Here is a 26427-nt window from a genome sequence, read left to right as displayed (position 1 = left end):
ATGACAATTTTAGGCAAGGTTTGTTAGTCAAATGTACTGAAACTCATTTTGGATTGATGAAGCTGAGTTGAATTTTATTGAATACATGTTGTCTACAACAGATTAGGAGTTGGGACAGTACATTTTTTTCCCTACTACATGTATAGCTCCAAATCAGTGAGCAACTGGAAAGAAAAAAACCCTTTTATAAAGATTTTATGACCTAAAATAATGCATTTTATCTTTCCTTTTGGAAAAACTTCATTACCTTGGAAATTCATATTAGGACAGGAACATCAAGAAAAATTTAGATTAAAATCAAGTCAAGGTATTTGTGTTTCCTTTGATAGACATTAACACTTTCATCAATACAACTGTACTTATAACTCAAAGATCACACATTGTGAAATGTTAGCATCCCTAATGATGATCATATCAAAGGATTATATTAAATAGCAGAAGATTTCCAAAACAAATATTTGGAGAAACAAATGTCCTTATGCAAATACATGGTCACTTAAAAACAATCTGATGCTAATATGCATTACTCCAATAAGGATATGATTCTCCTTAATCATATCCAAATCTATTTTATGTTCCACATCTTCTGATTTTTGATGCTGTTCATTATTCCTGTTTTAAATTATGTCTTTATCTTTTTATCACCTCACCCTATATTTTCATCATTTATATAAAAACAAAATGATTTGAGACTTGACCATATACAACAGGAATGGTAAACATAAAGACACAACTAAAAGTATTACTGAACTAATCAGGTTGTATATCTCACTCTCAGAAATCCAAATTCCATACCACAAGATTGTGTCCACAAATGAAACTTTTTATTAGTGAGTGGTGCCACTTTGGGAGAACAATAGTTATTAGTGTTCTAAAAAAGCTTTCTCCCATGTGTGCCAAGTGCAGGAAGATTATATATGAAATAAAATAACTCAAGAATCTGCAGAGCACACGGAGGGTTTCTTCATTCTCAAGGAAGGCAGTCTAGAGGCAGTCAGCCACAATGACCTTCCTAGAACAGTTGCTCTCTTTTGCATTATCAGCTTTAAATGGCCCTTGGTATTATCAGTATCCTCAGAATATATGCTAAGCATTAAGCAACCCATTAGCTTGGTCCTGAGAAATGTGGTGCAATGCATTAAACTAAGCTGCAAGTTCCAAGATGTACTGCATGTAACGAACAGGTCATGTCATGGTCCTAGACTCAGGCCTGACCACAAAAATTTGAAATAAAATTAGGTCTCCTGACATTTAGGTGAGTATAATTATTTAGTAAGTTGTCTCACATTTTCTTTGAAGAGATGATTATTAGATCTGTTCTCTGTGAGATTCCTTTGTTAAAAATTAATAGGAGATCAATTCAGTTACCTCAGCTAATCTAGATTCTATTCCTCTTCCCAGGAAAGCAGGCCAAAGAATCTGTTATTAGAGTCAAATAGCACCAATTTCACTTGTCAGCCTTTTTATACATAAACAAATATTATGATCCAATTAAAACTAGGAGATTAAATTTGTTGGGGAAATATGATTAAAGACAAAAATCTCCTGCCAACTCAGGGATTCTCTCATAACATAGTAGGAAAGATAACACTTTTATTATTGAAAAAAACATTAAACCAAAATGTGATGTGCATCACAGGAAATGTGCTAAGAGATCACAAGGAAAGAAAGAAAATCTCACCCTTTAATATACCCAAGCAGATATAACCTATTAAATATCAATTTTCAAAATAAACAAGAACCTACCCCAAAGTCAGAGGACTTGACATTACCATTGGTCACATAGTTCATCTTAACTTGACCTGGTAAATGGTGTGAACATCTGTATTAGCCAAGTAGATTTATTCAGAAAAGAAACAAACACTCATTTTCTTAGGAGGTAGTTTTGTAACTTGGAGCAATGAGCTCCCTGAAGTCAATCTTCTATCTTCCCACAGAAATGTTAAGATGGGGTGCTATTTCCCTTGATGTTTACATTTCAAAGAGATGGCTCCCATACCCTTGAGAAAGACTTTTTTTGAGTCCAAAAGCTAGCAAAAGGCTAGTTTTCAAAAGAGTTTTACATATATATATATATAAATTTCAAAGAGAGATGCTTACAATTTCAATGTTTCTAAGGGAAATTCCCTACAAATAGAAGGAAAGGAATTCTTTCCCCAGACTTTAAAGAGAGAACTCAGCCTCTTATTTTTAATTTATATATTTGCCCTGAGATGATGCCATTTCTAAAAAAATCTGATTATTTTGTGTCTCATAGTTTTCCTTTACACACCATAGACAACTCAGATTTAATCAGCTGATTTTGTAAAAATGATAATCTGGAGCTGAAAATCCATCATGTTAATCAATACCCAGCAAAAATATTAAGCTCATACTTTTAAATTTTATTTTGCATAACATAGAAACAAATTGTTAAAGGTATTTTACCAAAACTTTCTTCCTAAATATCAACAGAAAATTCTCCTTTGTGCATCTGCCCAATATAATTAAAGACAAATTGCATAGTTTCCAGAAATTCAGATATATTAATGAAATCAATGATAATTCTCATCTAACAGAGCAGATATTTGTTTTTCCACATAATTGTAAACTAGAATGATCAGTCTCTGAGTAATTTTTCCTCTTACCAAAAACTGCAAAAATAAAGCTTACGATTTTGATATTGTCAGAATTATATAACATTAACACATATATATTTGAGGGCATACTATGTAACAGATGCTACCCTAGCTAAGAGATAATTTGGGAACCAAAAAGCTCTTTATTACTGTGAGATAATGTACATATAAACAATTACTATATGATCATTTTATATAGAGATAATGATGTAAAGAAAAATAGCAGAAATGAGAGCCAGTATGAACTGCTGCCAATTTTGCTATAATTATTAAATTGATTACAAACAAAAATATTTTACTTTAAAGTAGCTTAGAAGTAATATTAATTATTAATTTAATCATAAACAGTGTTTTCTTATCTACAGATGTTATTAAGTAGTTTCGCACACTATTATTTTCAAATATTTCCCTTTTTCCATTTTTTTGTTGGCCTTCAAATTACAGGGATGTAATAGGCAGATTACTGGGAAAATTCTAAGTTTTGTACACAAGGACCTACATTTTTAAGTGTGTAATTAAGTATGAAATTTAAATTTCATATTATCAAGTAAAGTGGTTTAATTATAGACTCCTAATTGATCTTTGCAAAGCTCTTTTGGAAATAATAGTCATGAAAATATTATTAATAATTCCTGAAAGTGTGATATATTATTATGTCAAAATCAAAGGTGAGAAAGGATCCAATGGACTGTGGTGGAGGATTATGGGTGTTTTGGTGGTGGCTGTGGTGTGGTGACAAATGTAATGTAAAATACAAAAGATACAGAACTGATAACATTTAATCTTTACATATGCCCTAAGACATTGGCATACTTAGCTTTATTTTCTGATGACAAAAATTAAATCATAAGTATATAAGGATGCTTCCTGAAAAATGCTAGGAAGTATTCTATATAATCTTATACTAAGATTTTTCAGCAACATGGAGTTCTCTCTGATCTTGGCTTGGCCCAAAGTTATGAATGGAATCCTTCAGGAAATTGCCTGCCCTCTCTGATTTCCCTCCTTTCATAAGAACTGGAAAACCACCTTTTCACCTATACTTCAACTTATACAAAACAGCTTAGGATTTTCAATACAATCATCACTTTTTCATTACTTTTTAAGGCTATAAGCTGTCTTATTTTTGATTTCATTTTGTTGAACATTGCATTATAGCATTATATAAATTTCACAAATGCATCATTATAATTCAACAGTGCAGATTCTAAATCAAGTTGACCACTAAATGTCCAATTCTATCCTTTACCATACAATTGACACCCTTTACCTGATTTACATATTCCATTGTCCCTGTCTTTCTGGTAAACACTAATTGGTCTTACAACCTAAATGTTACTATAAACCATCTTTGTTTCACTTTGATACAAGACTTTTCTTTCTCTTTCTACAACTTTCATCACTTTCAATGCAAGAGTGATGAAGAGAATAAGATTCATAGATATGTTCATGGATTATGTTATTTTTTTATACCCTCTATTTTCAATTCTGTGTTTCATTACCGTTATGATACCATTTTTTATTTTAATAAATGTAATATCAAATGTTATTTAATAATATACATATGTATACATGACATTTTGAACCATGATTCAACCAATTACCTGGTATGTATTTTAATTCCTCATTATCATTGGCTTTTAATTTAAACTCAGAAAATAACAATTCTGGTACTTCAGGTGGTCTTGAAGGTGAGCCTAAGAACGTCACAGAGCATATGGTCGTGAGTCACAACCCATACGCTGAGCAGCTGGGGAACTGTCCCAATACAATCCAGGCAGAAGAATGATTAGCTTTCTCAAGTGGCAAACCAGAATGACTCCATACTTATAGAAAATGGGAAGAGTAAGTGTAAGATTAAAGATGGGATAATGAAAATCTACAGAGAATAAGACCACCAGTCTTCTTTAATGGTAGATTGTGTCATTACTCACACAAATTTACTGCTTCTCCCTGAGAAAGGATTATTCTTCTTTGGCTATCAACAAAGGTTTATTCATGTTACTTGATGCCCTATGAAATGTGAAGGAAAATGAGGTGCTTAACTTTTTTTGAGCAGTGCATTTAAAAACATTGCCATTTAATGACCTGGTCCCAAGCATGGACCCTAGACTGATGGTGACAAAGGGAGAAGATGGAGCTGACCCTTAAGGAATAAATAACATGAGATGAAAATAAAGATTTGTATTAATCAGTTGGAACCTTTTTTACTGTAACATAAATTAACATTCTCTGAGAGGCATTTGTCTTCACACTTGACTCCCAGATTCTGGCAGCATGGCATATACTTTCCAGGAGGAAGATGATAACAGATTACACTGGGAATCTGATTAGTCAAGGAAACAAGACCTAAAGAGCCTACCAGTCAGGAGGATTCCAGCTCATCAGTACAGTCAGTTGATAAATTCCTAGAAGGAATTTTCAATCATTCACATAGGAAAACCATAAACTGAAATCTAAAGTAATCTATATATATATAGTTACAAATATCTAAGATGACACAAGCAGACACACATAAACCTGGAAACTACCCTAATAATGGTGTTCATCTAGAATAAGTGCTCTAGATGAATAAGTGTCATTCTTTCTAGAAACTCAAATTTTTTAGTGCCCCATTCTTAAACAAGCAAGCAAGAATAACAAGGGGTCATAGCAATGATTTTAATGGAAACACAGAATCAAACCAAACCAAGAGAGAGGAATTTGGTGGAAATTTGGACTTCTTTTTTAATGTAAGCACTTAATATATTCAGAAGTAAAGATAAGATGAAGGATCTATGAATCTTGAACAGAATACTATAAAAAAAGTAGAGAATAAAATGGAGATCTTGAAAGTTATAGAAATTTTGAAAAGCACTACACTATAGAATTGAAGAAATAAAAAAGAAACTAAAAAACAGAAGTTAGTTAAAATAAATTAGATGACCAAAGACTCAACATATTAATAACAGGAATCTCAGACAGAAAATAGAGCAGGGCTTCCCTGGTGGTGGTGGGGAGGGGGTGAGGCTTGAGCGCAGCACTGTGAAGCTGTCCGCAGTCTCTGCAAGGTGGTTCCATCCATGGCCGGCCAGGTAGAAACCCACATGGTGAAGCAGACCTCTCCTGTCTGACCCACTGTTCCCCTCAGCAGTGTATTTCAGTCAGTCTGCCTGTTCTGTTCTCCGCTCTGTCTCTGGTGAATCCTCTCACCCTCCTGCACCTCAGGCCTGTACCCCAATTCTTGTATACATACATAAATAGATCTTTAAAGAAAATAGAGCAAAAAAGGAAATTTTAGAAAATAACAAAAGACATTTTCAAGAAATATAAGACCTTCCATTTCCAAATAGAAATCCCTGACAGAGTAGCCAAAACAACCACTATATAAAAATGAACCTCCAGAATTCCATTTCTTACATTTTTATGAACTGTAAATATTGAAAGATTCTTCTTACAAAATACTATATTTTGAGAAAGCAAAATATCAAGATGTTTAAAAGAGATTGAAAGTAATTAGGAAAATAATATCTAAAATCGGCAAAAAGAGTAATGGTGAATATTGGGAAGTAAGGAAATACTTATAAATTTATCAAAAACTGATATTTTACTATACAGTATGAATATATATTTGCACAAACAAAAACATAAAAAAAGTAATTTATATTTCTGTACTTTGATTAACATTTTTGGGAACTGAACCTAATTATCATACTGAGGAAGTGGTAGACTGTACATAATTTTTCTTATTTAATATTTTGATAATTCTTTACTTCAATTATATTTCATGAATTTAAAGCAGAAATAGGTTGTTGTTTTTTTTTCCTCACATCATTTGTATAATTCCAATTATTTAAATTTTATTTGATGCTTTATATTCTTTGATCCTACAGAGGGCTTTTAGTTATTTTACAAAAACACAAAAGTAATATAGTATAACATACATATTTAACATACACATATACTGCTACTTGGAAAGAGAGCACTATTGTTAGACATTCTATTTAAACAGATTAATTTAAAATATTCTTGTAAATATTTTTATCTTAAAATGTATTTTGTAAATATTACTGTTAAAATCCAAATCCTTGGGTCTCCCTGGTGGCACAAGGGGTTAAAATGCAACCTATGAAGCTATCCGCAGCCACTGTAGCGCAAGTTCAATTCCCGACCAGGGAGATACCAACATGGTGCAGCAGACCTCTCCTGACTCACCCGCTGCTCTCCTCAGCAGTGGATTTCAGTCAATCTACCTGTTCTGTTCCCCACTCTGTCTCTGGTGAATCCTCTCACCTCCACACACATACCTGTGGCCTGTACCCCAGCTCTTAAAATAAATGAATCTTTAAAAAAAAAAATCCTTTTGAGGAAAAGGGTGACTTTGTTCCAAATTATATGTGGTTCATATATTCACTACATAAAATGATTGAAATAGAAGATGATAAATCTCAAATTATTTTGATTTTTTATGTGCATTTTCCCTTAAAATTAGAGGCAAGATATACTTTATACAAGCACATAAAATATTTCTTCAATTGTTTCTGAAAATACAGAACCTAGGATATATCTTCCATAAAATTTTTGTGGTTCAAAGATATAATTTGCTAACTATACCCCCACCAGCCAAAGGTTATGTGAGATTTCCTAAAACACTTGTACATCTGCAGCTCAAAAGAAAATGTTTAAAGTAAGGAAAAAAGATAAATACCAGGTAATTTCATTCATATGTAGGACATAAAGAAGCAAACAAACAGCTAAAACAACAGTCTCACTGCAAAGATTACCAGAGTGGGAGGTTGTAGGTTGATGAGTCCTAGGCGGAGGCTGTCCAATGGACTATGATGAAGATTATGGATGTTTTAGTGGTGGGAATGGTGTGGTGACATATATGTGAAGAGAAGTGAACCTATATTCCTAAATCATATACATTGTGGTAAACCAATCTCATCTCAATATAAAATAATGTAAATAAAAAATTATTTACAAACTATAATACAACAGGAGCAATGTTGGGTCCTGGAAATGTAGAGATGAAGTTCACAAAATGTTCTGTCTTCAGGAGGTCATGGCTCTGGGGAAAGACAGACGAGAACTCAGTTATAATGGAGGAATTTATATATTACAGTGGAGACATTTAACATATTCTACAAGAACTTATTCCACCAGGAGAGATTTCACTGAAGCAAAAAGTAACTAGAAATTGAGAGAGAAATAATGTAACACAAAAGCTTCCTTCCCAGAGATATGAGTTTGATTCAGGCACACTGTTAATGTGAATTTTGATGAGGGAAATGACATAGAATTTTGTCAAAGGATCATTACTTCAATCTATCTTTATATGAATATGTTTATCCAGAATGTACAAAGTACTTTAAGGTGTGTCAAAGTAGAATTCTCTTTTAAATATTTTTAATATCTACCCATGTGAGACAAATAAAGTTAAAATAAATAAGTAAAATAAAATAAAACACAAATAACAATAAAACAACTTATGAAAGGTATTTAGAAATGCCACCAAGCAACTTAATGATGTTGTGCAGAACTGTTCTGGAGACTCATCCAGCTCTAAGAGGATGCACAATCATTGATTTTCACCACTTCCAAACATTACAAAGAAAGACTTGAGCAATTAATGATTTGCCCACAGTCCAGCAATAAGTTCTCTTGGTCCCTTGTTCAATTTTTTTTTTTCCTTCCTAGGACTCTAATGGCAGCTCAGAGGTCAAAGAGAAATACTCATATTGTATTTGGGGGGGAAAAAAGCAAATATTTTTCAGAAGTCTTACTTGGCCTATAATTTCACTGCCTTCTCCATTATGCTTCAGAGAATCTGACACAGAAGCTCTGAATGTGGTGAGTTCTGAACACAAAAATAGAATGTCTATGGTTTTATTCATATTTAGGAGCAGCAGTTTGAAGGAAGTGAAGCTGCAGCTGTACTTTTCCACGTTACTTAGCAACTGGTATGAGTCAAGAAAAATCACTGAAACTCATAGGCACTAGTGGGAACATGACAAATGACATTTGGAAAAAAACTGATGAAGTCGATCTACCTGTCGACTATCAACATGCTATTAAGAAATAAAATAAGGGTCATTTCTACATTAATGAAGTAAATTTAATTTTAAGGGTTGGCAGCCATTGTACAGGGAGGCACCCTAGCACATGGCACAGTGCCTCTCAAATAGATTCTCCAGTCAGATTTACTGAGCTGAATTATTAGGCAACTATTTCTGGCCTGAACCATTGATTTAGTTTATAACAGATAAAGATAATCTTCATCTTTGCATTGGCATATTTTGGGTAATTCATTAGTTCCATGTTTATGATTTGTCACAATAAAAATGAGAAATATTTTGAGGTACTTCAAATGTCTCTAAAATCACCATATGTGAATATGCACAACTAAAATATGGGGGACATTTAGGTAAGAAGAAATAAAACCTAAAAAGTGAAATATATATAAAACAAATCTGTTAAAGAAGTTGTAAGAGAATAGTGATATATGAGTTACTTGGTATTTAGAAAAAAATTTTGCTTTTGAATTTAAGAAATATTATTTAAAAAACACAGATAAAGTTTTCCAAATAGAACTCTAAATATTTAAAAGTTGAGAGCACTGTTGATTAATGAAAATCACGCTTACTAGAAAATATATTTTTTTATTTATACAAGAACCAGGGTACAGGTCAGATGCACGGGAGGGTGAGAGGATTCACCAGAGACGGAGTGGGGAGCAGAACAGGAAGATCTAAAATACACTGCTGAGGGGAGCAGTGGGTGAGACAGGAGAGGTCTGCTGTGCCATGTGGGTCACCTCCCTGGCAGGGGATCAAACTCATGCTGCAGTAGCGGTGGATTGCTTCATGGTGCTGAGGCTTAACACCTTGTGCCACTAGGGAGGCCCCACACAGTCTTTATATGAATTGTTCATTGGTCTGTTCTCGGGACCAAGAACATGTGCATTGTACATTTGTACCCAAGGCAAATTAAATGAACATATGGACAGTAATCAATATAGACATTTTCTGGTCAAGTGGATTTAGAAATTCAAAGGCAGGATATAATGTGGAATGAAGGGAGTAGGCAAAAAATGAATGCAAGGCCTTTAGAACATGGTTTTCAAACTTGGCAAGTGGAAAAGATGCTCTCTGAACAGAAGCTTTAAAGCTGGCTCATGATAACCTCTGTTCTTTCTTTCCACTGTGGTAAATGCTGAATGAAGCCTGTGTAGAGGTGATGGCATCAATATGTTGGAGACCTGTCCATCTAGATTCAGTCAGTGACTAGTAATTTTGGCTTTTTAAGTTTAATTTTAATTTAATTTTGCAGTTACATTGGGAGGAACTTGAGATGATTATGTTAAATGAAGAAATTAACTTTGAACTGTAAAGAAACTTAGATGTGGTCCCTTATCTCCTAGGAAGTTTTTGGACAGACTTCAGGAAGTCAGTGTATCCATTTAAATTACATATATAGGGCCTCCCCGGTGGCGCAGGGGTTGAGCACTGGGTTGCGAAGCTGCCCGTGGCCTCTGCAGCGCCGGCTCGATCCCCGGCTGCTCCCCGGCCACCAGAGGAGGGTCCCACATGGCGCGCAGACCTCTCCTGCCGCCTGCTGCTCCCCTCAGCAGTGTACTTCGGTTCTTCTGCCTGCTCTGCTCCCCGCTCTGGCTCTGGTGAATTCTCTCACCCTCCCGTGCTTCTGACTGTACCCAGTGCATGTATAAACAAAACAAACAAACAAACAAATAAATAAATAAATAAAACATGCCTCTATTTAAAAAAAAAATAAAATAAATAAATTACATACATAAAGTTGGTATATATGTATTTTTCTGAGAAAAGGGCTCATAATTTCATTAGAATTTGAAAGTGTTGCTTGAGCTCTCTGCTCTCATCATAGCTTCCTACAACCCCCGAAAATAAGCAAACAAACCAACAAAACAAAGAGAACTTGGTTTATATACCAGTAGAAGAATTTTACATCAAGTTAGAATTAAAATCCACGTCTTGTTACTAATCTTTGTGTTCTTTCTAGAGTATTTCCATTGGTATGTTTTATCTATTGTGAATAAAGGGCATTTAAGCATTTCATTATTTGAGCCTGACATCAGGTACTAAGGTTCTAAAACTAATGCATCTCTTCATATATTATTTAATATTACTATAATGAAAGGGCACAAAGGACAGGAAATCTCATCTATCCAGTATAGTCATAATTTTATTTATTTATTTATTTAGGAGACCAAAGATAATGGGGTTTGTGACTAAGAGCACAGCCTCTGGAACAAGATTCTGGATTAGAATCCTGAAAATTATGTGACCATGGATTAATTACTATCCAGCTCTGTGGTGTAGTTTCCTGATCTGTAGAATTAGGATTTATAATAGTGTAATAATCATATGATTATTGTGAAATAATTTAGTGTATGGGAAGCAGGAAGTATCATAGGATGAGTTTAAGAGTCCTAATTTTGTTAACAGGCAATTAAAAATCAGAGACATTCTGCAGGGGAGGGTAAGGGAAAGGGATCAAAACAGGGGAGAGGGCCCCCTGGTGGCACAAGGGGTTAAGACTCAACCTATGAAGCAATTCACAGCCTTTCCAGCACAAGTTCGATCCTTGGCCATGGAGCTACCCACATGGCACAGCAGACCTCTCCTGATACCTGCTGCTCCCCTCAGCAGTGTACTTCAGTCAATCTGCCTATTCTGTTCCCTACTCTGTCTCTGGTGAATTCTCTCACCCTCTGCACCTCTGGCCTGTACCCCAGTTCTTGTACGCATAAATAAATAAATCTTTAAAAAAAAATAACAGGGTCTCCCAGGTGGCACAGTGGGTTGACCGCAGCGCTGTGAAGCTGTCTGCAGCCTCTGCAGCACCGATTCGATTCCCAGCTGGCCAGGGAGAATCCCACATGGCGAGGCAGACCTCTCCTGTCTCGCCCACTGTTCCCCTCAGCAGTGCTTTCGGTCCATCTTCCTGTTCTGCTCCCCACTCTGTCTCTGGTGAATCCTCTCAGCCTCCCACACCTCTGGCCTGTATCCCAGCTCTTGTATAAATAAAAATAAATCTTAAAAAAACAAACAAACAGGGGAGGGAAGAGCACAAAGGGCTATGGCAATAGTTGGGGGGATGGTGTGAAACACCTGAGAGGAAAAAGCAAACGTTGTACAAAAATGAAGAGTGATATAAAATATATATAAATAAATAAATTATAAAAGAAAGCGTTCCAATTTTCATGGTTCTTATATACAACAATTGCATTTATCCAGTTTAGTCAAGTAATGTCAGCCACCCTCCTCCCAAGAAGGTCAGAGTTCAGCTATCATACTACATAAACAGGGAGTTCTTCCAGTAAGTACTTTGCTGCTTGCTCCTCAGTGCAAAGCCACTACAGAGATAACAGACATATGTCTTGAACAGTAGCCATTCACATCACTTCCCTCAAAGGCTGTCAGTAATTGCTCACAGGCAGCAAAGCACTTAGTTGGCTCTCCTCCTTGTCTTGCAGATATCAACTCACGTGGCTTTTATAAAAGTGGATAATTGAAAGAAAGAATTGGACAACAAAGATGAAGGGGCAGCAAATAACTGAGAAGAATTGAAATTAGGAAACATAAGGTAAAGGGAGTTAAAGGAAATATTTGTTAATATGAATAAAATGGCTTTGACACAAAGAAAGTAATGCTGGCAAAAATATTTGATGTTGAGCCTCCCTGGTGGCGCAAGGGGTTAAGACACAACCTGTGAAGCTATTTGCAGTCACTACAGCATGAGTTTGATCCCCTGCCATGGAGCTACCCACATGGCACAGCAGACCTCTCCTGACTTGCCCGCTGCTCCCCTCAGCAGTGTATTTCAGTAGATCTGCCTGTTCTTCTCCTCACTCTGTCTCTGGTGAATCCTCTTACCCTTGGCCCCACAACTCTGGCCTCTACCCCAGCTCTTGTATGCATAAATAAATAAATAAATCTTTAAAAAAATATTTGATGTTAAAAGATCTTTCAGGGACATTTCATAATATTGCAAGCAAAAAGGATGGAATATTAGTTTTCATTCCAACTGATCTCAGTTTAGCAAGGAGAATGACAACTTGCCAAGGTGTAGGAAAATGCTCACTTTGTTTAAATTAAACATATGAAAGTAGAAAGCAGACAAACTACTTCGATAAGTTTTTACAAAGAAATAAAAACTTTGATTCTCAAGGGTTCTCTGTTTTAAATTCCAATGGACTAAATCAATTTTAACTTTACTAATTTTATTTTCCTATATATTTATAATCTATAGCAAAAGTGTTTTTAAATTTTGACAAAAGAATTTAAAGATGACAGAACAATTGTGATCTTGCTCATAGATTATGAGTTTTTTATGAGTTCATCTTCCATGGTTATTTTCACATGGCAGCACTATGATACTTAGTGAAATCAGAATGTAATAAGTATCTACAAATTATGTATGTAGCTTTATTTATCATCTTCCATGGTCATTTTTAATTTTTTCTTATTGTTTTATTAAATTTTGCTTTTATAAAATTACATTGTTTCTTGTTAATTAAAATATTTAATTTTTTTTTATTTTAAACTGGCTAAAACATTCTTTTTCAGATTTCGGTGTGTTGCTGCACTTCTCTTTTATTTTTATATAGAAATTTTTAATTGTTAATTAGTGAAACCATTTAGTCTTTTCTTTTTGGCTTCTGTACTAGATGCACTAGCTAGGTAGCCTTTGAGAAGTTAATTAACCTCTCAGTCTTTCATTTTATTATCTATAAACTAGAGATAACATTACTACTTTCCTCCTACAGTTATAGTGAAGATTAATTAAATGCATATGTGTACTAAACCTTATAACACATATTACCCCACAGGAAAAACTCTCTAACTATCCAAGTTGCTTTTATTATTAACAAGTACAAAGAAATCTATTAGATGCTGAAGTGGAGCATTAAAAAGACAATCGTGCTATCCTTAAAAGTTTACAGTCTCTAGGCAGAATGGGAAGTAAAGGTGCTTGAACAGCGATAAGGGTTAGAATACAGATGGAAAACACAGGGGACTAAGAGGGCATCCCTGAATATAAGTCAACCCACATTACTGGCATCACAAGAGGTGACAATCATACTGAAATTAAGGTGAAGGAAGACATTTAAAACAGTGAAAATAGAATGTGCAGAGAGAATGTGCAAACTGAGCATGCCAAAATTTAGCAAGTAAGTACATGTGGCTCAGAATGGCTGGAAAAATTGGAGTTAATGCTACAAACACTCTTGAAAAGGAATGGAAATGGCATAAAGTTTATCAATACTGCAACAATTGAAACATGAAGACTGGCTTATGGAGACGCGAGGCACAGCAAACACTAGAATGTAAAAAACAGCTGCAGGAAAGACCCACATGAATGATGATGGGGCCCTGAGCACCGGTAGTATGTGGAACTGTTACAGGGAAAAATAAGGGGTACCTAGGACCCCCAAACCTGCCCACTCTGAATGCATTCTGCCATCTACTACATCAAGAAAGAACATATTCTAGTGCGTAAGAATTTCAATAGAAAAGAACTTAAATACAATTAACGTGCAATAACTAGTGTGTGCTAGAGAGAAGGGAAAGAGAAAACATACAGTTTCCAGATTAAGCACCCAAAGTTATGATTCTCTCACGGGCAAATGTCCAGCCAAGCAGGGTTGGCCGAAAGCAGGGCCACCGAGGCCGGAAAGCCTGCCACAAGTCTAAGGCACAATCTGGTGGGGACCATGAGGAAAGGGGCAGAAGGTTGAGGCAAGTCTGGAAGGAAATGAGCAAAATAAAAACCAAGATTAAGACCGCCATTGTCAGTCTCCCCACGGGTCTCTCACCCAGGACTGGTTCAAGCGTCTCCATCCATGTCCTCCAAGTCCCTAGTGTAAGGCCAAGAAGCAAGCACACCTTTTCCACATCTTTCAGCTCCATTTGCCTCCTCCACTCTTCTTCCTCCATATCTCTGCTTCTTCCCCAGCAGCTTCCTCTCAGTCCTTTATTCCCAGTTGCTTTTTAACTGCCCCTCCGGGTCTATCTCCTCCCTTCCATAGGGTGGGGCAGGCAATTTACAGCATTACAGAAGGGGAAGAATTTAAGAACTCTTAAGGTGACATTAAGAAAGTAGAACCTACTTGATACAGACTTGGTATTGAAGGAGCAGCTTCTCCAAAGTGAATCTGAATTTAAAGGTGCATTCCTACAGGGAAAATCTGATTATGAAATATTTTTCAATGATACTAATTTAAAAAATAAGCTTAGCAATATTCTTTTATTTCAACTACATAGCTGCATAATTAAGTACAGATAGAGATTTTTTTCCTATGAAGATAATGTGGAGGAATTTTTTTGTAAATGTGATGAATTACATAACAGTGCTTTATCTCAAAAGGTTTAAGGCTCTGTAACAAAGAAATTCTGAGCTCTTAAGAGCAGTGTGACATTCTGGGTATACCTAATTCATTTGCATCTTGACGTCCTTTTCATGAGGACCCCCAGGAGAAATTGCTGTCTGACTTAAGAATGAAATATAGTGTATGTCTCCTTAGCAACTGTTTTGTTTGTATCTCATGGACATTGTAAATTTTATAACTTACAAGCCTGTCTATTTGCATGTCAAATCTATTTTTGTGGTTTATCTACGGTAGACTTGTGGGTTATTATGACATTTTTTTATTCCACTTTGCTCCTACATCTATTTTCTGAAATGGCACTCTTATCTTTTCATTTTATGCATCCTTGTAAGGTATCTTAAATCAGTTGGGGAACAATATGTGACATGCATAATAGATAAAAATCATTCCCATGGCTTGAATCTCTCTGCATTGGGAAATGTGTTTTCTATCCATTAAAGGTTGAAGAGTCCTCCTTATCCCTTCCTTACATCCTGTAAAATTCTTCCTTGCAAAATGACTTTCCATGGAGTTGATGCTTTGGACATACACAAACTTAGAGAAAGGTATCTAAAGAACTGAGCTACTAATGTTGTGCCCAAGATCAGCAGACTCAGCGAGCATAGCCTCCAAGAATCCAAAGACAGCTGATGCAAATGCAAAAGGGAGTTTATTACGGGCTTGAGTCTGGGCTCATGGCACCTACCAATGCAGTGGCAGATAGTGAGAGCCCCGAAGAGAGGAAGCAGGGGTCTATTATAGGGTCACAAGCGGCGTGAATTTTGAAAGAATCTGGCAATTACTCATTGGCTACTACAAAGGCATTTTGGCGTGCACGGTTATAGTTTCAAACTGATTGGATGGTTAGTGATGCTGTCCCATTTATGGATAGGACCACCCTCATTGGCGGCTGGGGTGGTCTGCTTTTTTGTCACAAGTGGAGCGAGGGTTGTGACTATTGAAACTATCTCCGGAATGCGGCTGTACAAGGACTAACATATCAAGGTGGAGGATATATAAAATGGTGAAACCTTGGCTAAGCTTGGTTCCACACTACCTCTGTGATTCTGAAAGTTTTACCAGTCCTTGCCTTGAACTATGACCTAGAAGATGATGACACCTCCTGATACAGGTGAAAGGACTGTGGCTTACGTGCTGCAAAGACAGACATCCCTCCTCACTGCACAGACACAGGGCAGCCCCTCACTCCATTTATGTGAAGGCTGTGGAGAATGTGTGGGCTAGAGCAAAAAATCTCATGGATACCCAATGTTTGACACCCCCTGTGTATTGTGAAAACCTCCTTACACAATTCTACTGGGAATTTCAAATTCATTATGCTATGGAAGAATGATCTAATTCAAAGGCATTTCTGCTTTGATAACTTATCTACCTTGAAAAATCACATTTCTTATTTCTATTTTCTGACTTCATAGGAAGTAAAAGAGAACACATTTGACAGCATTTGAAAGATAATTGGTGGTGATACAGAAAATCATATCACTTTGAACTACAGCATAAAAATGACAAATCTATTACATGGGATCTTTTTTCTCTCTCCATCTTTGGATATTTGGTACTAAAATGGATCTAATTCATATAAAAGGCAGCATTGTAATATTTCAGGCCTACATTTCGATACATCATTTATTAGGGCTTAAAAGTCTTTACTACCAAATGAAAAGTGTGTTCTGCATAGCAGCAGAAGGGAGGAGGTCGTCCCAAAGAGAAGTGTGACATTTTCTTTCACTGTATTTTTTTCTTTAGGGTAGAAGACCCTCCATTTATATTTTATTTTCTAGGTAAAAGTTGCTTGGAGATAGAATAAGTTAGAAATGAATTATATGCTAGTCTCAGCAATAGAGCTTGCAAAGCTGATTCTCTTAATTAAGCATTTAGGTCAATGAAAGAGATAATTCCCATTCTTTTGACATTCAGTATATGAAAATGTAATTTCATACTATTTTCTTATACATGATAAAACTGATATAACAAATAAGCTCATCTGCTAGAGATACAAAAACAAATGCAATAATCAAGTCTTTGGAAAGGGATTCTGGTGTTTTTATAGCAGTAAAGGATCATATGAAACAAAATGGTTTGTCTTAGTAATAAGTAAGATAATGGATAAAAAGCTTTCAGGGGACTTGCTAATTGTATTTCCATTATCGTCTAGGAAAAGTGTTAGATTTTTCTAGCCTCAACTTCTCTGCATTTAGTATATGAGTCTTGATATTTCTTTCAAAATAATGTTATACAGATTAAATTGAAACAATTCACTAAAAAGTTTTTGAGATGTATGTAGGAATTCTAGACATGATGTCCATACTCCTAAATTTGGGTCCATACTCCTCTGATACTAACTCCACAATACTTCCCTTTAATTATACAACATACAACAAATTCTGTGATCTTTGAACAGTTGGTTGCAGTGGAGGCATGGATAAAACTGGTGAAGAAGATCTTATTTCAGGTATGGAAATGGCTGTACAATGGAGCACCCCATAAAGAGTCTAACCTTTGACTCCCCAGGTTGAAGTCAAGGAGTAAGAGTAACTAGTCCCTCACCCTCAGCTCCAAATAAAATTGAGAATGTTTTTTTAGCTTACAGATTCTGTTGCTAGTCTTTGACAGCATGCATACAGAGATTTGGGAGAGCAGCAAGATTTCTTAAGAGGCCCCAGCAGAGTGGTGACAGTGAGCCCTATAACTCCAGGCTGCAGAGAGAGAGACTCCAATACCTTTGTACTTTCATGGTTCCCACTGCAAGAGGTGCTCCCACAAACAAACCTGAAATTCTATGGAGCCCAGAAGGAAAATGGTAACCCACCAAAGGCAGTCCACCAGCCAGAGAATGGATAATCAGCAGTGTTCAGAATGTACTTAGTGAAATATAATTATTTTTTTTTTTTGAAAAGTAACATTGGTTTACAATATTTTATTGGTTATATACACAATTATATACCAACATTACTATATTCCACATGAAGTTTGTCACACAGCATACACTGAAATTGGACTGTTTAATGAGAAAAGAGGATCAAATAAAATGAGAACATAAGATGGTGAGCACCACTAAAATTCAAAACTCAAACCAAAAAATGAAAACAAAATATGCACATGCATGACAGCACACACATACACACACACATACCCCCATAGACATACAAAAAATACCAGCAATAACTAGAAAGAAGACCCTTAGTCCCCAAATGATCATTCTGTATCTTAAAAACTTAATTTCATCTCAAATTATACTCCATATTGAGATCCAGAAAGATTTAGCAAAATTCTGGGACCAGATAATATTAATATTTTGAGGTAGCTTGCAAGTAGTATAAATTCTCCAGTCTTCACAGTAAGCACAAATACAAAGAGACATTTTTTCCAAAGATATTTAATGCAAGAATATTCATAGAGAAACAAGATGAAAGGTAATATCAAGTAAATGACTGATTATAGCATATCTGCAGTTACCTTGTATAGTACATGCTGTACTATAAAATTTACCCAAGAAAATGGGCGTAGCTTTTTTTTTTTTTTTAAGATTTATTTATTTATACAAGCACTGGGTACAGTCAGAAGCGCGGGAGGGTGAGAGAATTCACCAGAGCCAGAGCAGGGGGCAGAGCAGGCAGACTGAAGTACACTGCTGAGGGGAGCAGCGGGCGGCAGGAGGGGTCTGAGCTCCATGTGGGACCCTCCTCCGGTGGCCGGGGAGCAGCCAGGGATAGAACCAGCGCTGAGGAGGATGCGGGCAGCTTCGCAACCCAGCGCTCAACCGCTGTGCCACCGGGGAGGGCCGGGTGTAGCTTTTTAATACAGGGGGAACGCTCAGGAAAAGAGGTAGACTGAGTCATAAAAAAATCAAAACCATGGGCCTCCCTGGTGGTGCAGCGGTTGAACACTGGGTTGCGAAGCTGCCCGCGGCCTCTGCGGCGACGGTTCGATCCCCGGCTGCTCCCCGGCCACCGGAGGAGGGTCCCACATGGCGTGCAGACCTCTCCTGCTGCCCGCTGCTCCCCTCAGCAGTGTACTTCAGTCTTTCTGCCTGTTCTGCTCCCCGCTCTGGCTCTGGTGAATTCTCTCACCCTCCCGCGCTTCTGACTGTACCCTGTGCATGTATAAATAAAAAAATAAATAAATCTTTAAAAGAAAAAATCATAAGATTAGTCAAAATCTATATATAAAAAGAAAATATTATATGAACATTCATTTATAGTGGATTATTTTTTTTAAACATACTTTTAATGTTAGTCAAACCCTCAGTTTCTTTTTTTTTTTTTTTTTTTTTTTTTTTTTGTGGTACCCTCGCCGGTGGCCGGGAATCGAACTGGTGCTGCAGAGGCCGCGAGCAGCCTTGCAACCCAGTGCTCAGCCGCACTATTTTAACATTGTTTTTATCCAGTGGGTTTTGTTTTCCCTGGCTCTGCTAACTTTATCATTATTTACAGGAAAGTCACATGAAAAATGACACATTGAATTCTAAGAAGACTAGAAGATGAATGTTAAAGCAAGAAAGGCTTTAGGAATCAAATGAGTCAGTCCCCTCATTAAACACATGATTGAATTATAGTGTAATAGACTGGACAGAATGTAAGCAGATCTGCCATGTAATAACAGGCAGAACAGAATTATTGTACTTAAGATTTCTAAAAACATTTAAAAGAAACCTGTCCCAGGGTCATTATGCCAGTTCAGTTTGTACATGACAAGCCAGATTATTTACATTTGTTTGTTTTTATTTTTCCTGCAGCAGTGACTAGGAATTCACAATAAAAATCAAAACAGAAAACAGCACTGAAGGACATGCACTTGAAGACCTCTAAATCTTGTCTAGTTTTAAGATAATGATCTAGCTTTTATATCTACTCATGGTTTCAAAATGTTCTTTTTGGGTTCTTAGCCCAGTGTTTGATTTATTGATTTTTTTTTCCTACTTTGATTTAGCTTTTCTTCTGTATATGTTTGCTGAAAACAAATATTAAAAAAAATACCACCTATCATTTAATAGAATGGGCTTTCTAATGTTATCTGTTTTAAATTATTTTTAAAAAGATTTCCATTACTATAAAAATAGCATGCAAGTCAGCAAGAATAGATCCCGATTTTTGATGCTTTTTATAGAATTCTGGTGCTTTATACTACATTGTCTCCTTTTCAACATAATACAGTCATTTCTGGTCATAAATTCAACCCAAGTATAGAAAAGAAAGTAACTCAGGAGATTTTTCTCTGGAGGTGAGTGTGTGTGTGTGTGTGTGTGTGTGTGTGTGTGAGTGTGTGTGTGATACATACTTTCATCCTATTGATTTGTATGTCTCATTTGGTATGTTTTTATTGTTTTCATCAGAAATGGAAGACTGTTATTTAAAATGTCCTCTGACCACTCACTTAATGGAAATCTATTTGTGCTACTATTGTTATTCCAATCAGTAGAAAGAAAAAATGTAGAATGGTGAAATCAGTTTTGCTGGAATTTTTGTAGCAGGGGAAGCCATATCGATTGACATTACAAGTGCACTGAAGATGGTGGTTTAAAGTAATAACTATAGACCAGAAGGATTCTAGGGGAAAACACAAACATACCAATGTTCTTTTTATTTTATAAGAGATATTTCCTTAGTATTTCTTAGGTCTGTAATCTTTAACTTTTTTTTTCCATCGTAGGCATTCATAATGGCAAGTGGGAAGATTTTTCATTTATTAGTGTTCGCATTCTTAGACTTTCAATTTCTTGAAGACTCAGTATTGAATATTTAGGGCAAGTAACTTTCATAGCTTCTTCAACAATTTGTAATTAGCATTCTAATAATAATAATGAAATAGAATGTAATATTTATTACTAGGAAGAAGGCACTACCAGTGTGTGATGAATCTTATATGATTGGATCTTAATTATAACTCTATCTCTTCCTAGCTCTGTGTATTTGGGCAGTTTTAAAATATCTCTCCTATACAATTTTCTCATAAAATGAGAATAACATTGTAACATAAAACAGGATGTTGTTGTAAAGACAATGTAATACATGAAAAGATCATGAAAAAATCCTTACCCAAAATAAGTGCTCAATAAATGTTATCTATTATTGTTATATCTTGGTAAATAAATGTGTCTTTCTTAGAATATTCAGGGCAAACAGCAAAATGTGAGAATCTTATTTATCATCATTTATTTTTGCTAATTTATTTCAAATATATATAATTAACATTTACTTCTTATGGGTCTTTATTCAAGTTGGCCAGAAACATGCTTTAGTATTTCTGGAATAGAGCCCAAGTTATTATCAATGAGATTCAGATGAGGATATGAGAGCCAAGAGAGAATTAAGAATTGCAGTTAAGATTTATTGAGTACTTATATACTTCCCTAAGTTATCAATTTAGGTGAGTTTTCTCAAGAATACCCATCCTTGTGTTGCAAGTACTATACTTTAGGCTGCCATCACTCTTAGCTAGAGCTTGATGTCACTATGGATTTAGCCTTCAGTTCCCCAACCATTGCAACAAAAACTATTTCCTAGGGGCAAGTTTTCACTCACTGTCACATGGGTAGTTGATGGCATTCGAGTCCTTGGCTAATCCAAAGATAGCTATACCACAAGGAGTTGAGATATTCTTAAATTATTATAGTGAACTTGTTACAAGGCAGGGAGAGGGGCAGCCCGACCCCGCAAACCTGCCTGCTCTAAATAGGTTCTGCCATTGCTGCATCAACACAAAACATATGAGACTTTAATGGGAAGGAACTTTAATACAATTAGGAAACAATACAGGAAAGGCAAAGAATACAATTTCTAAATTGAGCACTCAAAGTTACCCGTTTCCTCATGGGTAAAAGTCCATCCAAATGGGATCGGCCCAGAGCAAGGCCCCAAAGCCTGCCACAAGTCTAAAGCATCTTCCAGTGGGGACCCACAGAAAAGGATCAGAAACAACCAGAAAAGTCTGGAAGGAAAAGAGAAAAATCAAAATCAAGACAAAAACCACCATTGTCACCTCCCCACAGGTCTCTCACCCACATCTGTGTCACCCAGTCCACGACCAAAAGGCAAGCGCAGTTTCTTCACGTGTCTCTCTGCTCCAGGTGTCTCTCTCCTGCCTCCTCCAGGTCTCCTTCTGGCTCCATCCTGCCTCCTTCCTTCCTCAGTCTCCTCTGCAGCTTCTTCTCCTCCCTGCTCAGCTCCACCCTTCTTTTGGGTGGGGCAGGGAACCTGAAACCTCCTACTTTCCTGGGGACCACCCTTTTACAAACTGATTTGTGTCCTCCAAAATTCATATATTGAAGTCCTAGCTGCTAAAATGTCAGGACATAGTCCTGTTAAAAAAAATAATTAATGCTAGATAAGGTCATAAGTGTGGGGCCCCAATCCTTTATGACTGTTGTCCTCATACAAAAAAAAAAAAAAAAACAAAAAAAAAAAAACACCAAGGACACACAAGCACAGAGCAGTCCTTATTAAGAAGTAGCAAGAATGTGATTGTCTGCACGCTAGGGAGAAAGCTCGCAGTAGAAAACAAACTTGCCAACACCGTGATCTTAGGTTTCAGCCTATAGAATTGTAAAAGAATACATATTTGTTGTTTAAGTCATCCAGTCTCTGGCATCCAGTCTACTGCCTTCCGTTTTTTTCAAGTGTGTCAGGCTCATTTCTGCTTCAGGATCTTTGTATCTGCTATTTTCCCTGGGATGTTGCCATGGCTGCTTGCTTCATGGCAAGGAAGTTTCCGCTACAGTATCACCACCTCAGAGAACCTAAACAAGCCCTCTTCTTGCTCCCTTGATACTCAATCTCTTTGTCTCTACCTTTAATATATATATTTAAAGATTTATTTATTCATACAAGAACTGGGGTACAGGTCAGAGGTGCGGGAGGGTGAAAGACTTCATCAGAGAGTGGGGAGCAGTACAGGCAGATGGACAGAACACTGCTGAAGGGAGCAGCCAGAGAGGCAATAGAGGTCTGCTGCACCATGTGGGTATCTCCCTGGCTGACCGGGAATCAAACCTGTGCTGCAGAGGCTGCGGACAGTTTTAAGTGCTGCGCTCAACCTGCTGCACCACTGGGGAGGCCCTCTACCTTTCATATTTTTATATGGAATTATTTTATCAACTTTTGTTTTTCTCTCTCTATTCAAATTTGCAACTAGAATGCTGGATCCCTGAAAGCAGAGGCATTTTCAGCTGTCTGTTCCGAATGCCTAGGAAGGATCTAAGCCTCCCCTTTACTCCTACTTTCCTGATTCTTGGCCTCTTTCCTTTCACTAGAAAGAGACAAAAAACAATACTCACACCCATGTTATTCCTGGGGGCTACAAGATCCATAGCCAGTTTGCCTTCTAATCTCTATTTTTAGACTCCCTATTTTAAATAAATATATAATATCCATGATTTTTGATCCTATTTAGTAGGTAAAACAGAAAATGTGTTTCTACTCCATCTTTTGGAATCCTAAATGCATATCTAAAATTTAATTTGTTATTTTGTACTTTTTAAAAGAGCAACTACAAATTTATAATTAGTTTCAGATATAACAGAACGTGTATCAACCTGTATTACCTGACATATTGTAGACAATCTATAAATATTTTTGAATGTATATTTGTTAGATTTATAATTAGGATCCCATCAGTGGGACTCATGAAATTTTAGTACTAATTATTGAATTCTTGAAAGAATACTTCTCTTGAAACATTTAAATACTTCTAGGAAATAAATCTATTTTTAAAATACCTCCTTAGGAAATGATAATAGCTGGATCTCTGCTGTATCTTAATATTTTGGTTAGGACTGTGGCATTGAATTTAAAAATGAATGCACTCACCTTACCCTATTCAAGCTGTGCCATGATCTTGGACCTATAACTTCTCCATTTGAGAAATAAAATTCTGTGGTTTAAAAACCAAGCAGTCTTTGGTGCTCTGTTATATAGTAACCTAAATAGACTAGATGCCTGCTTTTTCAAAACAACCAATATTAGTGTTTGTCGAGGTTTGTTCAGAAACAGAATGAACTTTTCTCTTCCCAAGCAGTAAGGATAGACTTGTGTGTTCATTCACTTATGCAGCATGTAGCAGACTTAAAGGTCTAAGGGTAACTGAATCCGAGTTGTGTCTTATCTCTACAAGCAACGGTCAATTGATAGAAAGGAAATTTCTTGAACAGAATTGAGGACATGTTTTACTACTACTGATACCGGAATTGTAGGTTTTCAGGCCTAGTCTCCCAGCCAGGAACAGATCCCAGACTGCAGGGACAGCGCTGAGTCCCAGCCACTAGATCACCAGGGTTGTTGTCTCATGAAGCCACAGCAGGAACTTTGCAGATGCTCAGGCAAGCAAGCGAGAAGAGGCAGATTTCTTTAGAGAAAGAAAACGTTTATTGAGGAGAAAAGGGACAGAAATAAAGTGGGACTCCCAGGCCATGAAACCAGGCCAGGGAGGGGCAAGGAAGCCAAAGTGGAGTTCTGTCTCAGGGAATATACACCTTCGTTCCCTCTTTATCTTAAAATTCCAGTGGTCTCTACCTGATCGGTTAGTTCCCAGGTGGCCTCACAGCCACCAAGCAGGGGATCTTCACATTCCCTATCTAACAGGTTTGTCTCTCCCCATTTGTTGCATCTTTCCCCTTGTTTGTTAGATCCATCCTTATGGCCCAGTCTCTCAGATGAGCATCCCTGCACCTCAAGGAAGAGAAAGACAAACATCAGCTATTGAAGAAAAACAGGCTGGCACCCACCGGTCTCAGTGCTGACCCCTTCTCATCTCCCCATTGCATAAATATCTCTGCAATCTGTCAAAGGGCAGGATGGTGGTCTTCCAGACATGAGTCTGCTGCCCTCCTCATTGGTCAACAAATTAAACCACTCTCCTTTCCCCCAAACTCCACCTCCCTTTATTGGCTGAGGGAAACCGAGGCCAGCGTCCGGTAACAATGTTGTCCTTGGTTCTGGGATGTTTATTATTCCCAGCAGAATTAGTTATATTCCTCTTGTTGCCCTTCTCTCTGAAGCCTTCCTTAATTCTCCTGAGATCCCCTTCTGCAATGTCCCTAAAACTACCTAATTACCCTAACTTGCCCTATGACTCACTACCAAAAGGAATGAGTCCATAAAAACAAGGCCCAACTAGTTGACAGACTTTTTAGTCTTAGGAGTAGGAATTATTGCTCCACCTCCACCATGCCTGACCCACTAAAGGGTATCCCCCATGGTCACAGCTTCTTAATAGGTATTCTCTGAAACAACCAGATATAGTAGCTGTTTTCAATAAATAATAAGCTTCCCCTTAGACCCAGTTATACTTGTAACCAAATCATACACAATCTAATCCTCCTTGTTAGAAAATGGCGTTATAATATATGTGCAAAGGTTTAAAGGATTGTATAATTCTCAAACTGGAAAAAAAATGGCAAGTTTCTGGCAATTGGATTATTTGTCTCTTAGATCATGGCTGAGACAACACCACTGCTGGGTTACCTGCCCCTGCAATGTACCTCTAGCCTAGGTCTCTTGCCTTCAATTCCCCCGTAACTAAGATTCTTCCTTTAGTCTCTGCCATCTGCGTCTTCCACACTCAAGCCCTTGCTACCCCTCCCTTTCCCCCAGTTGAGACCACACATATTTCATTAACATCAGTGGCACGTTGCAACCCTGTTCACAGTGACTTCTAGACTTTGTTCTCCCGGGGCCAGTTAAGGATGCCTTTGTTCTTTCTAGGGAGGAATATGTGAACAGCCAGGTGCATTTATTAGCATGATGTTATTTAAGCACTTATGCTCTATAGCCAAGTAATAGCTGACAAAATACCCCATAAGGTGGGTGATAATATTATTTCCACATCGCAGGTGAGAAAACTGAGGCAGAAGGCTAAGTTCTTTAACGTGTTCTGGAGTTCATTACAGCAGAATGTGATTTAACCCAGGTGGACAGAGTTGGCCTTGTGCTAACCCCTCCTCTCTCCCCTTCCCCCTCTTGGATGATGTTAACAGCCCTGGAGATGGGCAGCTGGATGGCTGACACCTGGTAACTATCTCTAATACAGACTGGAGAGGCTCCCATGAGGGCAGAGCAGGGGCCTGCCCTTGACACCAGCAGGCCTAGCTCATTGCCTGCTCCGAGGTCATGACCTCAGGCACAGGAGCTGGAGATTTCCGGGCTGCGTGGCAGTGGCAGAGTGGGGCCAAGGGTGGGTCCTAGGGCGGGGCCTTTTGAGGACCTTGGCCCTGCAAGCATCTTAGGCCACTGGCTTCCTGGTACAGCGAGTTGGCCGCAGGACAGACACAGTTCTGCCCTCTGTGCACTAGCTGCAGTCAAGAGGGACACCTGAGCTTTCCCTGCACTGCTCCGAAGCCCCCAAGGTAGGTGCTACGGGGATCCATGCGGGGCCTGGGTAGAACTGGGGACGCCAGACATACCC

At 37.3% G+C, this 26427-nt stretch overlaps 1 long non-coding RNA gene across 2 annotated transcripts; it reads right to left on the bottom strand.

Moving 5' to 3' along the window:
* Positions 1–5561: 5561 nt before the first annotated feature.
* LOC129146920 (uncharacterized) lies at positions 5562–14587 on the bottom strand. 2 transcript variants are annotated; one of them, XR_008554294.1, is made up of 3 exons: positions 14458–14587; positions 7382–7668; positions 5562–5863 (listed from the first exon to the last, which is right to left on the bottom strand). It is a non-coding gene; the product is annotated as an uncharacterized LOC129146920 (long non-coding RNA). The 2 variants fall into 2 exon arrangements; XR_008554295.1 differs by having other exon boundaries at positions 7582–7668.
* Between the last annotated feature and the right edge of the window lie 11840 nt (positions 14588–26427).

This window comes from Talpa occidentalis, unplaced genomic scaffold (assembly GCF_014898055.3).
Source record: "Talpa occidentalis isolate TD23 unplaced genomic scaffold, MPIMG_talOcc4v2.1 talOcc4.5, whole genome shotgun sequence".
NCBI lineage: Eukaryota > Metazoa > Chordata > Mammalia > Eulipotyphla > Talpidae > Talpa > Talpa occidentalis.
This window is presented reverse-complemented; position numbering and strand designations above follow the sequence as displayed.